At 39.9% G+C, this 15109-nt stretch overlaps 1 non-coding gene across 1 annotated transcript; it reads right to left on the reverse strand.

The window, feature by feature from the left end:
• Positions 1 to 1577: 1577 nt before the first annotated feature.
• Positions 1578 to 1684, reverse strand: LOC111898868 (small nucleolar RNA R71). Its single transcript, XR_002852730.2, has one exon. It is a non-coding gene; the product is annotated as a small nucleolar RNA R71 (small nucleolar RNA).
• Positions 1685 to 15109: the final 13425 nt, after the last annotated feature.

Genomic DNA, 15109 nt, shown 5'->3' on the forward strand with positions numbered 1-15109 from the left:
ATGACCTAGCATGTTAATATTTATTTATCTAATTGTTTAATTACATGTTCTGTGTAGCTTAGTGACCATTAAACTGCATGAACCTGTTTACCTAATAATTTAGTGAACATTGAATTGTTAGAGCTAGGATTGACCAATCTTAGTTAATAATTAGAATAAATAAAGTTTAGCTGTGCTAGAGAACGAGAATTGTGATCATAATTGCGTTTACACAACAAATCTTATATAGCATATTTACAACTATAATTGGTTCTGTGTTTAATTATGTGTGAACATACATGGTTTGACATGAATTAGTTAAATATTGGTAAGATAGAACTAAATTACTAATATAATTAAAAACCAACTTAGTAATCCGTAATTGTTAGCTAGCCATAAGGGAAAAGTGGATTCAATCTAAACAAGAGTGTGTGTTTTTACTTATTGAATTGGATTTAAGTTCATATGATCTTGTAAAATCAGATAAAACCCTTTATTAAATTTGTTAATAAATTAGGTTAATTTAATAGTAAGTAAATTAATTAGAACACCGTTCCCTGTGATCGACACCCGACTTACCCAAGCTATACTGTAATCTGACTAGGTACACTGCCTATAAGTGCATAGATAGTTAAGTTTGTTAGGTTATAAATATTAAAATTAGTGGGTACTTTTGTGCACATCAAGTTTTTGGCGCCGTTGCCGGGGAACGGCTTAGTTTGTAGTTTAATTATTTGCATTAAATTAATCGATCCTTCTTGTGGAATCACAGCCACAAAAAGTTAATTTTTCAGCAAAAATAAAATTTTTTTACAGAGTCCACGACGTGGCCACATACTTGCCACGACGTGGACAGGCAAAATTTTTAAATTTTTTTTTATTTGGTAGTTAGTTTTTCTTATTTTAGTTCAGTTTTACGTTTTTAGTTTAGCAAGTTGCAGGAGTTCATGACCAGAAGCTCAAACACACACTTGGTGCCACCACTGGAAGACCCCGAATCTGCACTTCACAAGAAAAAGACGCCCTTGCAAGAATTGAAGTCAGCCTTTTCTAGGAAGTCGGGAAAGAAGACAGGAGAGTCCAGCTCATCAGCAAAGCACAAGAGCAATCTTGAGCATTTGGATCATACACCCGTGCAAACCGAGTCCGAAAGCGATACCGAGCCAGAATTTGAAGAACACACAAGTGAACCCGAGAACGAGCCAAGGAACGAGATGGCAGCGATTGAAGAAATGTCCATGGGAGCATACAAAAAGCGGATCCGAGATGACATGGGTCCTGGGTTAGTCCAACCCGCAATTCCTGCCACTGCCACATTCGAACTAAAGGGACACATATTGACAGCACTGAAGGACATCCCATTTTTCGGGAAGGATCATGAGGATGCTTTTAAGCATCTAGACGAAGTCAACGACATTGCTGATTACTTCAATGTCCCAAATGTCACCAGAAATACAGTCTTGCTTAGGATGCTTCCCATCACTTTCAAAGGAGCTGCTAAGGAGTGGTTAAAAGCACTCCCACCAGGTACAATCACCACTTGGGCTCAAATGCGTGAGAAATTCCTAGACCAGTTCTGCCCGCCATCCAAGATAGCCAAACTCAAGAAGGCGATAGCCAACTTTGAGCAACAACCGGGGGAGTCACTATACGAAGCATGGGAGCGGTACAAGGGCTTACTCAGAAATTGCCCTCAACATGACCTAAATGTGCAGCAAGAGATGTCAATCTTTTATGATGGGGTCAATGTAATGACAAGACAACTCCTTGATTCTCAAGGACCGTTGACAAAGAAAAATCCAAGGGAAGTCAAGGAGCTCATCGAAGAATTCGCGAAACACTCCCGTGAATACCATAACCCGAGGCAAGACGGAAGTAAAGGCGGTGGAGGGACCCAAACTGAAGAAATTGCAGCTGTCATGGCCATGCTAAATAACATGGATCGCCGGATAACAAAAATGGACCAGTCGATACATGCCATAAGAGTGGGGTGCGAGCGATGTAGTGGTCCACAATTGACCAAGGACTGCAATATGGATGAGTCTGGGAACAGAAAAGCTCAAGTGTGCTACTCTAGTGGGGATAAGTTTGATGACGACTGAAGGAAACCAAAGGAGTGGCTGCCATATGAAGAGTATAAAAAGCAAAAAGAAGAGAAGTATAGGCAGACAGGTCGAGGCTTTTACCAAAAGGAGCAGCCACCAATCGAGAAGAAACCCGACCTAGAGACCATTTTGATGAAGTTTATGGAGGCTTCGGAAAAGAGACATGATGCCACGGATTCCACTATCATGGAACAACAAACATTGATGAAGAACCAGCAAGCCTCCATCCATAACCTTGAGGTACAACTTGGTCAACTAGCCACTTTAGTCCATGAAAAATTGTCCCCGAAAAATCCCGAAGTAAAAGCCCAATCTCACGTAATGGCCATCGATACTGAAGAAGATACAATATCCGAGTTCCTGGAGGCGTTGGAAGAACAACCACAGCAGCCCAAGAAATCAAGGATCAAAAATGGAGAGAATGCTGAACCAGGCTCGCCACGACGTGGCGCAAGTCTGAGCAAAAATCTTTTGAGTCTATTCCAGATTATCATCCACCTATGCCATTTCCTACCCGTGCAACACTTAGTCAACTAGAGAAGGAACATTTAGAGTTTGTGAAGCATGTGAAAGGGATTCCAATTAATACTCCCTTTGTTGAGTCCTTATCCAAAGCTTCCGAGAACCAGACATTACTGCAAGACTTGATAGATACGCGAAGGCAATTAAAGAAACAGTCTATAGTGATTCTAAGTGAGCAAATTTCAAAAGTTGTGTTGGGAGAAAAACCAGAAAAGATGGGGGATCCTGGACGCCTCACTCTTCCATGCGAGTTTGGGAATAAAATGAAGGTTAATGCTTTAGCCGATTCCGGGGCTAGCATTAATCTAATGCCTTTTTCATTTTATCAAAAATTGGAGATTCAGAAGATGAAGGCTACAAAGATGAAGATTCACATGGCGAACCGTTCGGTGACACAACCCCGAGGCATAGTGGAGGATATTTTGGTGAAAATCGGAAAATTTGTTTTTCCAGTAGATTTTGTAGTCTTGGACATGAAAGAAGACACGGATGTTCCGATAATCCTTGGTCGGCCATTTCTTAACACTGCTGGTGCCCTGGTTGATATCCGCGAGTCCAAGCTCACTTTGAGGGTTGGAGATGAACAAGAAGTCTTCAGGATAAGAAATGACTTTCAAGAAGATAAAGAAGAGGTGTTCACGATTAATGAGGAGAATGAACTAGAAGAGTTGGAAAAGCTTATGGAAGAAGAGATAAAGGTAGTTCATCAAGCCAAGAGGACAAAACCCAGGGCATCTGTTCCGTATTTGATTGAAGTCATAGCTTACAAGAACCCACCTTCTTGGGTGAGCGAAGAGGACGAGGAAATGACAAGTGATGAAGAGGAAGTCACTTCAAAAGAAACAAGGCCGGAGGTGAAAGAAGAGGGGAACGCTATGGAGAGCAAGGAACACACAAAGGGCACAAAACGAAAGCATGAAGAAGATGGAAAAACTAAAAAAGAAAATTCAAAGAAGGCGTATAAAAGGAGAGTTCAAGCTTATAAACGGCGGTTCAAGGAACAAAAGATCCTGGTGGTAGACTCTTCCGAAGAGTCAACGTAGAAGGCACGGAGTCCAGCTCAAGACTCCAAGAAAAAGAAGCGCTTCTCGGGAGGCAACCCGAGTTTGGTTTGCAATTTTTTTTTCTTTCTTTTTATTTTCTTTTTAATTAGGAAAGACATCAATTCATCATCTAAAAACCGGTAATAAGCAGAGAAATAGCTGTAGGGGACTTTAAGTAATGAAAATTTTGCAAAGAAATTAGTTAATTAGATGAATATTATTAAAATTTGGCATCTGACAGCTCTCACGACGTGGGCATAGCCAGCCACGTCGTGGGCTTAATTATAATTCGCGATCTGAGGAAATTTAAGGTCCACGACGTGGGCAAAGCCCGCCACGTCGTGGCCTTTAAAAATCAGGGGGGGGACCAATCGCTTAAAACCCTTTGACCGAGAAACCCCTTATCCCCCACTTGGAAGACTGCCGCACTCACGGGAACATCACGGCCCTACTGCCAATTTCTTATTATACTTCTAAATTCGTTGCAAGATCTTGCTAATTACTACATTTGGTACGTGTTTTACTTATTATTTTGCAATTATTTCTTCCAATTTCAAGTTGTCGTGATTAGGGTTTGAATGATTCATGAAATTGGTTGAATCTAGTGTCCGATTTTAGTTTCCATGTTATTTAAAAGTCCATAGGAACAAACCCCAAGAATTATTTTTATGGAAATCGCACGTAAACATGTCCGATTCAGCATCTGGGTTCGACAAGCTCCACGACGTGGCGCAGCCTGGCCACGTCGTGACTTCTGGCAGGCCCTTATATATGTTTTAATGTGTTATTTGTTTGCTGCTTTGCTTTGCTCTTGTTTGCAGAAATGGGACCACGACGAGCTGTCCAGCAGGAAGAGGGCCCGATAGATGTAGCAAGCATACATCCTCTATATCAATTCCCTCAAAACATTCCCCGACCGTTGCTAGCAACCTATGAGAATCGACTTGGATGGTTATACAATAGGGAGTTTGCAATAGCCCCAATTGTTGATTGGGGATGGCTGGGTAGAGTGGGAATGGTAGTGGAGCTGGAACGTTATTGGTCGAAGACTTATGTTGGAGATCAATTTTCGTTCACTTGTCACGGGTGGAGGAATCTATTCGCCATTCAAGAACCCGTGTTCCGGGAATTGTCGGTAGAATTTTTTTCTACCGTTTGTTTTGAAGAGCGCACCCTTGATGTCACCTACAATAGGGTATTTGTGTTTCGTCTTGGAGGTGTATATCGTGAGTGTAGTCTTCGGGAGTTTGCTTGGCGTATGGGGCTCTATACGGAAGTGGAGACGCAATCTCCATTTTTTATTCCTTTCTTGCTTGGATGTGTGCGGGATTTTACTCCGGGTACTTTGGATGTGAGGTTTTGGCGGGACATTTTTAACCATGAGTACAACACTCGTGACTCGAGTGAGTCACAAATACAGAATCCTGTGTTCCGATTTTTGCACCGCCTTATCATGTTTTCAATCAATCACAAGCATCATGGTGATAAGGTCCCCATCCAGAATCTATTTTATTTATGGACACTTATTACCCCGGGGGTTTGTTGTGATCTGCCTTATATGTTGGCAAGGTTTATGGGGAAGAAAGCGGCCAATTCTAGGCCTGGGAGCCCGATTACTGGGGGGCATTTGGTTACTCGCCTGGCTAGGTCATATCAAATTTTGAACCCTGACTTTGTGAGGAATCTCACTCGATTCCCGGACACAGACTTGACCATTCAAGTCCTGGGTGTGATGCGCGCGGTGGTGAATATCGGGGGTCGCTTTGTTATACCACCGATCGATGACGAAATGGAGGAAGTGCAGCCGGGACAACAGTAGGGCCTTTTCTCTAACACATTTACGGTACAGAATAACATACTAGTAAACTATAATAGGTATAGTTTTAAGGTCAAATCATACAAATTTTTATTTTCAAAGTACAATTACATGTACTAATACATACACATTATTACAATTACAAACAATTTACAAACATGTTAAGACACAAAAGTTTTCATAACAAAACAGAAACAAACTTATAATTTATAATGAGTATAGTTAAGGGACAAACGAAACTATTTTTTCAAAGTTATATGTTATAAACAAAAAGGATTCTCAGTTATTACTCGTAATACATTGAAGCAATTTGTGAGTCATTTTTATGTACTTATCTAAGTATGGGTAAAAGTCTTGAGCTAATAACCAGAGTCTCTTGTAGGAGAGCGATGAAAATTGTGTATAGATCTATTTTGGGACTGACAATCCCCCATCCCGGCTGTTAGCTATAGTCAGGTCGGCAGGCCTGGGGTGACAAATGTCGCTAATAGTTTTGACGTCTGAAAAACGTCGTTATCAGACAGACATGGTTAGTATGGTTATAAGAAATTAAGAACTCACAGGGAGAAAACCCAGACCTATTTACGAGTAATATTTATTCAAATAACGTCATTTGATTGGTAATCTTACAATCGGATTACAAAAAAAAAACTTACTTCAGGTGTTCTTTTAAGCAATACTACTGCAAGTCATTATTTTCCATTATATGCATACAGAAAGGTTCATACATGAACAAGCATACTATTTTACTAGAAAGGATAGTCTACGATTATGGAAAACATACATTATACAATTTCAGAGTACAAACATACATTATACAATTTCAGAGTACAAACATACATTATACTTTTTCTGAGTACAAACATACATTATACTTTTTCAGAGTACAAACATTCATTATACAATTTAAGAGTACAAACATACATTATACTTTTTCATATTACAAACATACATTAAACAATTTCAGAGTACAAACATACATTATACTATTTCAGAGTACAAAACCTACAGACATTTGGGTCTTAGGGTTGAAGACTACTTTTCATTTATTATAGAAAATATGGGATTTTCTGGAGAACATAAACTAACACTTTCATAGATCAAGTACAAACATTAAAGACTAAATACTTATGAACTCAACAACGTAAATGTTGACACTCTCTTTCAAATAACTTGTATTCTCAGGAAATTAGTAGATAGGTACACGCACAAAGATCTAGAAGACAGAACATAGTAGTCTCTTGTCTTTATCTTGCTATTTACTTATGGATCCAATCTTATATGTACTCTATACAATGTAAAACACTATAATATTAATGCAATGGATGTTGTTGCTTGTTTTACTATTTTACATTTGTTGTGATACTGAGCATGATGTCATCTGCCCTCGGACATTTCCGTCATTCCGGTTTGGGGGTGTGACACATTGGTATCAGAGTATTGTTTATAGTGAACTAAGTATATCAACCCATAAAAGATATACAACTATAAATACAATGGGATAAAAATACTCTGACCAAGAGTTATACTTTTAAAATATAAGTATTCTTATACAAGTATACATACATGTATATATACATACTAGAACAAGTATCACACGAAGAACAAAACAGAAGTATTTCAATGTTGGGTACTACGGTCAAACCTGGACAGTTATGTAATCATACCTAGGATAAATATAGCATGATCAACTATATTTATTTAAGATATGACCAACATGTATTTGCAATAGGCTTAAAACTTACCAGCTCTATATACAAAGGAATACTAGAACCAAACATAAAGTTTAAAAATACTATAGGAGTATTTTATGATACTATACAATAACAACAAGTCTAAAAACCTACCAATTTCGTATACCAAGAAGCTCTAAAATCAAACATATAATTAAAATACTATTGGAGTATTTTAGGCGCTATAGCTAACTTATGTGAAAAATTAAAAGACCCTTACGGGTAGGTCTATATTTGCAGAGTGTATACTTTTAGGGTTTTATATAATTGAGATTTTATAGACTTAGAATTTGTGATATTCGCTCTACTTCCTGTTCCTTGTTTGGTTGTGGTCTTAGAGTAGGATCACTTATTTGAAGGTCTATTCGATCCGGGTTATATACAACTTGTGTACACTATGCGATTATAGGAGGACTCGGTAAGGATCACCCCATAAAAATAGAAATTTATTAGTTATCTCATAGATTCTTTAGACATTCCCATTCTCGCTCGAACAACATAAATAGATGTAGCCACTTCACTATAACAGTCAACAGAGGAGTCAAGGAGGAACAAGAAGTGCATCGGAGTAATCATTACTGAACCTTACCCTAATAAGAACAGATATAATAGGCTCGCCCGGATATTCAGAGTTAGACTCTCTATCATGAAGCGATAGAGGTCGGTGACAAAACCCGAATCATGGAGAAACAAAAATTCAACACACCTACGAAGAACAAGAACACCATATCTTTACCACTAAAAACTAGGGCAATCATAGGAAGGACAGAGAACAAAGGAAGCCAATCACGATACATGCGAAGAGACCAAACACCATATGCATCACACTAATAATTGACAAACTAATTTATCTAGTGAGTTTGTGAATACACTGCTCACCCTATGTGTTAGGCTGATCATTTCTTTCGTAACAATAAATACTAGTACATCAAGTCACAAAATTTCATTCAAGGATGATCACTACTAAAAATTCATAAGTTTAATTTACATAGATTCCTTTTATGAATTGTTTCCAAAACCCTATAAAAGTTAGAACATAATACGCACAAAACCAAGATAGCATAATTCGAGCGACCCACGAGTTTCGGCCACTACCAAAGACTTACCACCATCTTATTTTCCAAAACTTTATGGTAGAAAGATACTTTCTCATAGACTTATGCGGGTGCGATCATACCAGCACTAATGCACAGGATCCCATCAGATTTCTACAGTTAAGCGGGCTTGGGCGAGATGTAACGCCTGTGTTTCCGGGCTTGCCATTTGTAGCAATATAATAGTCTAGGTTAACCTTTGTAACCCGTTTTGAAATAATAAGATTGTATTATTTGAGTATTATGTGTTTTGTGTTTAATTGCTTAATTATGTGGTTTGATTAATTAAGAATAAAAATAAGCGTCAAAATTTAAGTGTAAAATAAACTTAATATCTTTGGTTAATGTTGTAGTAGTTGAAACGAGGTTTCCGAATATATATAGAACGCCCAAATCTGACTTCGTATGAGGAAGTTATGATTTATCGAAGTTCCGGCTTAGCGGTATACAGCCTGAAATACTCGATTTGAGATCGAGCGGTTTTTAGCCGAAGCAATCTAAATGAGAATCGAAGATCTCATTGTTGGTATCGAAGCGATAAAAGTTAGGCGAGAACGGACGTCAAACGAAGAAGTTATGAATTTATAACGAAAGTTTCTGTCGCGGCCTATTAAAAATAATTAATAAAAATAAAGTCAAAATTAGCTGACGGAGTCTAAACGAAAGTCGTAGAGCATGGTCTCACCTTTCCGTGGATATAAAGAACGTCGAAAACGGAGTTCGTATGAAGAAGTTATGAATTTCCGAAGTTTATTAATCATTTTGTATTTAAATTTAAATCAAAATTCGGAAGCATTATCCGAAGGAGTCACCGATCTGATCCGAGGTACGCCCCGCGTACTCCGAGGGATGTCGACACTCGCACTCGAGCACTTTGGATACGTAAGCAATGACGTTTTGGGCAGTACGCCCCGCGTACTCCGAGGCTCCAGCCTCTATAAAAGGGGATCCGAAGGCAGCCATAATTCTTGTTCATTTCTTCTCTTCTCTCTAGTCTTTTGCATCGTTTTGCGTGCCGATTCCACCCCGAAGTCCCGGTATCATACCCTATCCCCGAGGCAAGTCCCGAGATCCCGAAGATCCCGAGAAGTACGGTTCCCGAGTCGAAGCTCTGCCCGCGAGAAGTTCGATTTTCGAGGAGATCTTCCAGATCTGCTGTGGATTACTACTTCTATAAGCCGTAGTGCTGTCCGATCATCTTCTGATCAAGTGAGTGTGTAGTTATTTTCTTTCCAAATACAATAATACGAAGTATTATATATAAAATACGTGCTATGTGTATATATTTGGTTGTGTTATGTGTGAATGAGTATTCACTCTCTTCTATCTTATAGATCTGCTTATTTCTTTATGAGATATGTGTTATGTGTGTGTGTGCCTCATATGTTATGTGATATATGTGTTGATTAAAGCATGCTATACAGGTTTTCTTTAAACTATGTATACAAATATATATTTTTATCTACTAATATGTTGGGTAGAACATGGGTAGACAGTTGGTGCGTAATAAACAGATGAGAGGCCTCGTTGTTGTTTGATTGAGTCATCTAGCGGAGTTTAGATGACGACCACTGGCTATTCTAGACAGTCTTGTGGAAACATTAGCAGGTTCGCCACCTGTAGGTGTTAATGAACTTGGGTGTTCATTCGCTGTACTCCATCCCCCTCATGGTTGCCTTATTTGACTTATATTGCTGAGGTACCCCCGAAGCATGTGTTGTCGCCCCGATGAAATATTCTTAGACTAGGTCCCTTATGTTAGTTGTTTTAGGGACATTAAAGTGAGAATAACGGGAATGGGTAATTGGGTTATTGTTGGTTGGTGAAAATTAAATATGATATTTATTGTGGGTTGAAAACCCTATATGCTCACCAGGCTCCCAAGCCTGACCCACTCAGTTTTAAATTGTATTACAGGAAGTGGCGGAAGGGCATGAGATGGATGAACCATCAAGTTGTTTTGTTTACAAGTCTGCATATGTTTATATTTGTTATATGATTTATAATGTATTCGTTTATGCTTATTGGTCTGTATCGGAACATGACACCCCGAGTTTTGATTATAATGAAAATACATTTCTTTTATGAAATGCTTCGGTAAACAATGTTTTATCATGTTTTGTTTTTGGGAACAAATTCTGCAACTCTTTCAAATCAAAAGGATTTACTCTGAAAATATTTAAAAGCATAAATGAAAATCGGTCTTTTCTGGCCGAGATTTTGGGGATGTCACAGTTGGTATCAGAGCATTAGTTTAAGCGAACTAGGAATTTGTAGGATTTCTAGACTTAAACTTAGAATGCTAAGTGAAGTTTGAGATGTGTGTCTGTTGTGATTTAGACACGAGCACTAGTTTATTTTAGGAAAGTTGCCTAAAATGATTTTATGTGCTAAATGTTATATGTTGCCATATATATGATATTATTTGTTCGGATCTATGGTCTGTTGCCGACCGGATCTAGAAACCTTATGTGTGTAGGATTCTAAGCGTACGTCTACGATATTAGAACTAGCATGTAAACGTTTCGGAGTGATAAGGATGATTTGAATATCTATCATGATTGAGGATCTAATTTCACCTTATTCGGTGTAGATCAAAATGGTGAGAACAAGAAGTGGAGTTGGAAATGCTGACGAAAACAGGAATCAACCACCAGTGATTGAGCCGATACCTGTCGTAGCAGCAGCACCTGAGCCAATAACCATGGCTGGTGTGCAATTGATGATTCAGACGATGTTGGATCGTTAGATGGATGAAACTAGATGGTTGCTTCAACAAAATCGTGAAGAACTGTCGATTCGTGTGGAAGAGCCTGAATTAAATGAAGGGCACTCGGAAGGTGGAAACTTCAGTGGGTCTGTTGGTCCAGCCAACCCACCGATAGTTAGGCAAGATAACCATGATGGAAGGAATGATGGAATGGGATGCAAGTACAAGGACTTTTTGACTTGCAAACCATCGACCTTCAATGGAAAGGAGGATCCGATTGGGGTTATGGATTGGATCTCCGAAATGGAGCTAGCCTTCATGACGTGTGGCTGCAGAGGTAAGTTGCAAACTATCTATGCCGTGCGACAATTCCGAGGTGGAGCTGTTCGTTGGTGGAACACTCTAGGGAAGACTTTGAGCCCTAACGAGCCACTGCAATTGACATGGGCAGAATTCTTGGTGCAGTTCAAGCGCAAGTTTTGTTCGGCTCAAAATCTGTTGGAGTTGGAGAATAAGTTTTTGACATTGACGAAAGGAAGCATGTCAGTTGATGAGTACACCAATAACTTCACCGATAAGATGGAGTTTGCCTTGCGTATCGTTCCAGACGAGCTGACAAAGGTGGATCGGTATGCGAAGGGACTTCCATGGGAGTACGAGGTGCCAGTACGTCAGGCACTTACTCTAGAGGCAGCTATCTGGGCTGCCAAGTCTGTGGAGAACATGATCAAGGGGAGAACCACCGACAAGGCTGATGTTGATGAGAAAAGAAAGTTTGAAGGAACATCTGGTTCCGGTAAGAAAGGAAAATTTTCGAAATCTGATTCGAAAAAGTTTGGAGGAAAAAGAGGCGAAGCGAAGTGGTGTGATAAGTGTAAGAAAAAGCACTTTGGGAAATGTAGCGAGGATGTGACCCGCTACAAGTTTGGAAAGGTTAGACATTTTGCCAATGAATGTCCGAACAACAAAAGGATGTGTTTTGGGTGTAATGAAGAGGGGCATATTTTGAAAGACTGTCCGAAGAAGAAGGAGGCAGCTAGGCCCAACATTCCACCAAAGCCAAAGGCGAGAGCATTCCAGATGACACTGGAAGCTGCGAAAGATGAAGCTGATGTCGCTTCAGGTACCTTTCTCGTAAACGAATTACCTGCTCATATATTGTTTGATTCTGGAGCCAACTACTCCTTTATTTCGCATGAGTTTGGTAGAAAGCTAGCTTTGCCTATTGATAGACTAGATAATGCTTTATTAGTCGAAGTAGCTAGTGGCAAGTTTGTACCTGTTAGCCATCGTATGAAAAACGTGTTGATCGACCTTAATGGGAATAAGTTTCACGAGGCGTTATTGCCTATCGAACTTAATGGTTTCGACATCGTCTTGGGAATGGATTGGCTTAGCGCCAATGATGCCGAAATTTTATGCAAGAAAAAGATAGTTAAAGTAAACCCGCCTGGAAAAGATTCGTTTATGGTGTATGGGGACAAACGCAGAGTGAATTCTGGGATCATTTCTCTAATGAAAGCCAGAAAGTGTTTGACCAAGGGATGTACATCATATTTAGCATTCGTGATTGATGCTAAGAAAGAAAAGAAGGTGATGCAGAGCATTCCAGTGGTGTGTGATTATCCGGAAGTATTTCCCGAAGATCTTCCTGGATTACCACCAGATAGACAAGTGGAGTTCAGAATAGACTTGTTACCAGGAACCACGCCAATAGCAAAAGCACCTTATCGATTAGCACCGACGGAGATGAAGGAGCTAATGATGCAACTTCAGGAGTTATTGGACAAAGGTTTCATTAGACCTAGTTCATCACCCTGGGGAGCGCCGGTGTTATTTGTAAAGAAGAAAGATGGAAGCATGAGAATGTGCATTGATTACAGAGAGCTGAACAAGGCAACAATAAAGAATAGATATCCGTTTCCGAGGATTGATGACCTGTTTGATCAATTGCAAGGTTCGAGCTATTTCTCGAAGATCGATCTTAGGTCAGGATATCATCAGCTAAAAGTAAGAGAGCAAGATATCGAGAAGACTGCATTCAGAACTAGATATGGACACTACGAGTTCTTGGTTATGTCGTTTGGACTAACCAATGCTCCAGCAGCGTTCATGGATTTGATGAATAGGGTTTGTAATCCTTTCCTTGATAAATCCGTGATAGTGTTCATAGACGACATTCTGATCTACTCGAAAAGCCAGGAGGAGCATGGCAGACACTTGCGAGAAGTGTTAGAAGTTTTAAAGGAGGAGAAGCTTTATGCAAAGTTCTCCAAATGTGATTTTTGGATTCGTGAGGTCCAATTCTTGGGTCACGTGGTCAACCAAAAAGGGATAATGGTTGATCCAGCGAAGATCGAAGCTGTGACGAAGTGGGAACAACCGAAAAGTCCCACGGAGATTCGAAGCTTTTTGGGATTAGCCGGATATTACCGAAGGTTTATCCAAGGTTTTTCTTCGATTGCTACTCCATTATCAACTTTGACCCACAAAGGAGCTACTTATGCTTGGAGTGAGAAGCATAAAGAAGCATTCGAGAAGTTAAAGAAGAAGCTATGCGAGGCACCGATATTTTCTCTACCCGATGGAGTTGAAGACTTCACTGTTTATAGCGATGCGTCTGGTGTTGGATTGGGTTGTGTTTTGGCCCAAAGAGAAAAGGTGATAGCATATGCGTCTCGACAGCTAAAAGAGCATGAAAAGAATTACCCTACTCATGATTTGGAGTTGGCAGCGGTAGTTTTCGCTCTGAAAATATGGAGGCATTACCTCTATGGCACGAAGTGCAAACTTTTCACTGATCATAAGAGTCTCCAATACCTCTTTAATCAGAAAGAATTGAATATGAGGCAACGACGCTGGCTAGAATTACTTAAAGACTATGACTGTGAGATACTTTACCACCCCGGTAAAGCTAATGTTGTTGCTGATGCTCTCAGTCGGAAAGTCAATCTTGAAAGGAAGAGGCCAAGAGCATTGAGAATTGAAGTTGTCTCGACTATTGTGGAAAGTATAAAGAAAGCTCAAGACGAAGCTTCTGAGAAAAATGACCGAAAGGAGGAACGTTTGGGTAAAACGTTGGTGTTTGGTACTAACGGTCATGGACTGAAGGTATTCCAAGATCGTATTTGGGTACCTAAGTCAGGAGGAATTAGGGACCTTCTGATGGAAGAAGCTCACAAAACCATGTACTCAATTCATCCGGGTAGCACTAAAATGTATAGGGACCTGAAACCCTACTACTGGTGGCCGACGATGAAGCTTGATGTTGCAAAGTATGTGGCCGAGTGTGTGACTTGTGCGAGAGTCAAGACACAACATCAGAAACCTTACGGGAGTTTAGAACCATTGCCTGTGCCTATGGGTAAGTGGGAAGACATTGCTATGGATTTTGTCACTAAACTGCCCAGAACAAAGAATGGTCACGACATGATTTGGGTGGTCGTTGATCGATTCACTAAGTGTGCGCATTTCATAGCGGCCAGGGAGAAATGGTCTATGGAAAAGCTTGCGAATTCTTACGTGAAGGAAATTGTGAGGCTTCACGGTGTTCCGTTAACGATTGTATCGGATCGTGATAGCCGTTTCACCTCAAGGTTTTGGAAAAGTCTACAAGAGGAAATGGGTACCAAGTTATGTTTAAGCACAGCTTACCATCCGCAGACTGATGGTCAGAGTGAAAGAACAATACAAACACTTGAAGATATGCTGAGAGCATGTACCTTGGCATTCCTAGGTAATTGGGATGAACATTTACCGTTGGTAGAATTTTCCTATAATAATAGTTTTCACTCGAGCATTAAGATGGCACCTTATCAAGCTTTGTATGGACAGAAGTGTCGTACGCCGTCTTGTTGGCTTGAGGCTGGGGAAAAGCAGTTTATGGGACCGGAGATGGTTCATCAAACTGCTGAAAAGTTGAAAATAATTAGGGAAAGAATGTTAGCAGCTCAAGATCGTCAAAAGAGCTATGCTGACAAGAAGCGAAGACCGATAACTTTTGAGGTTGGAGATTCGGTTTTGCTTAAAGTCTCGCCGTGGAAGGGACTTATAAGATTTGGAAAAAGGGGAAAGTTGAGTCCAAGGTTTATTGGACCGTTTAAAGTC

This window comes from Lactuca sativa, chromosome 6 (assembly GCF_002870075.4).
Source record: "Lactuca sativa cultivar Salinas chromosome 6, Lsat_Salinas_v11, whole genome shotgun sequence".
Classification (NCBI taxonomy): domain Eukaryota; kingdom Viridiplantae; phylum Streptophyta; class Magnoliopsida; order Asterales; family Asteraceae; genus Lactuca; species Lactuca sativa.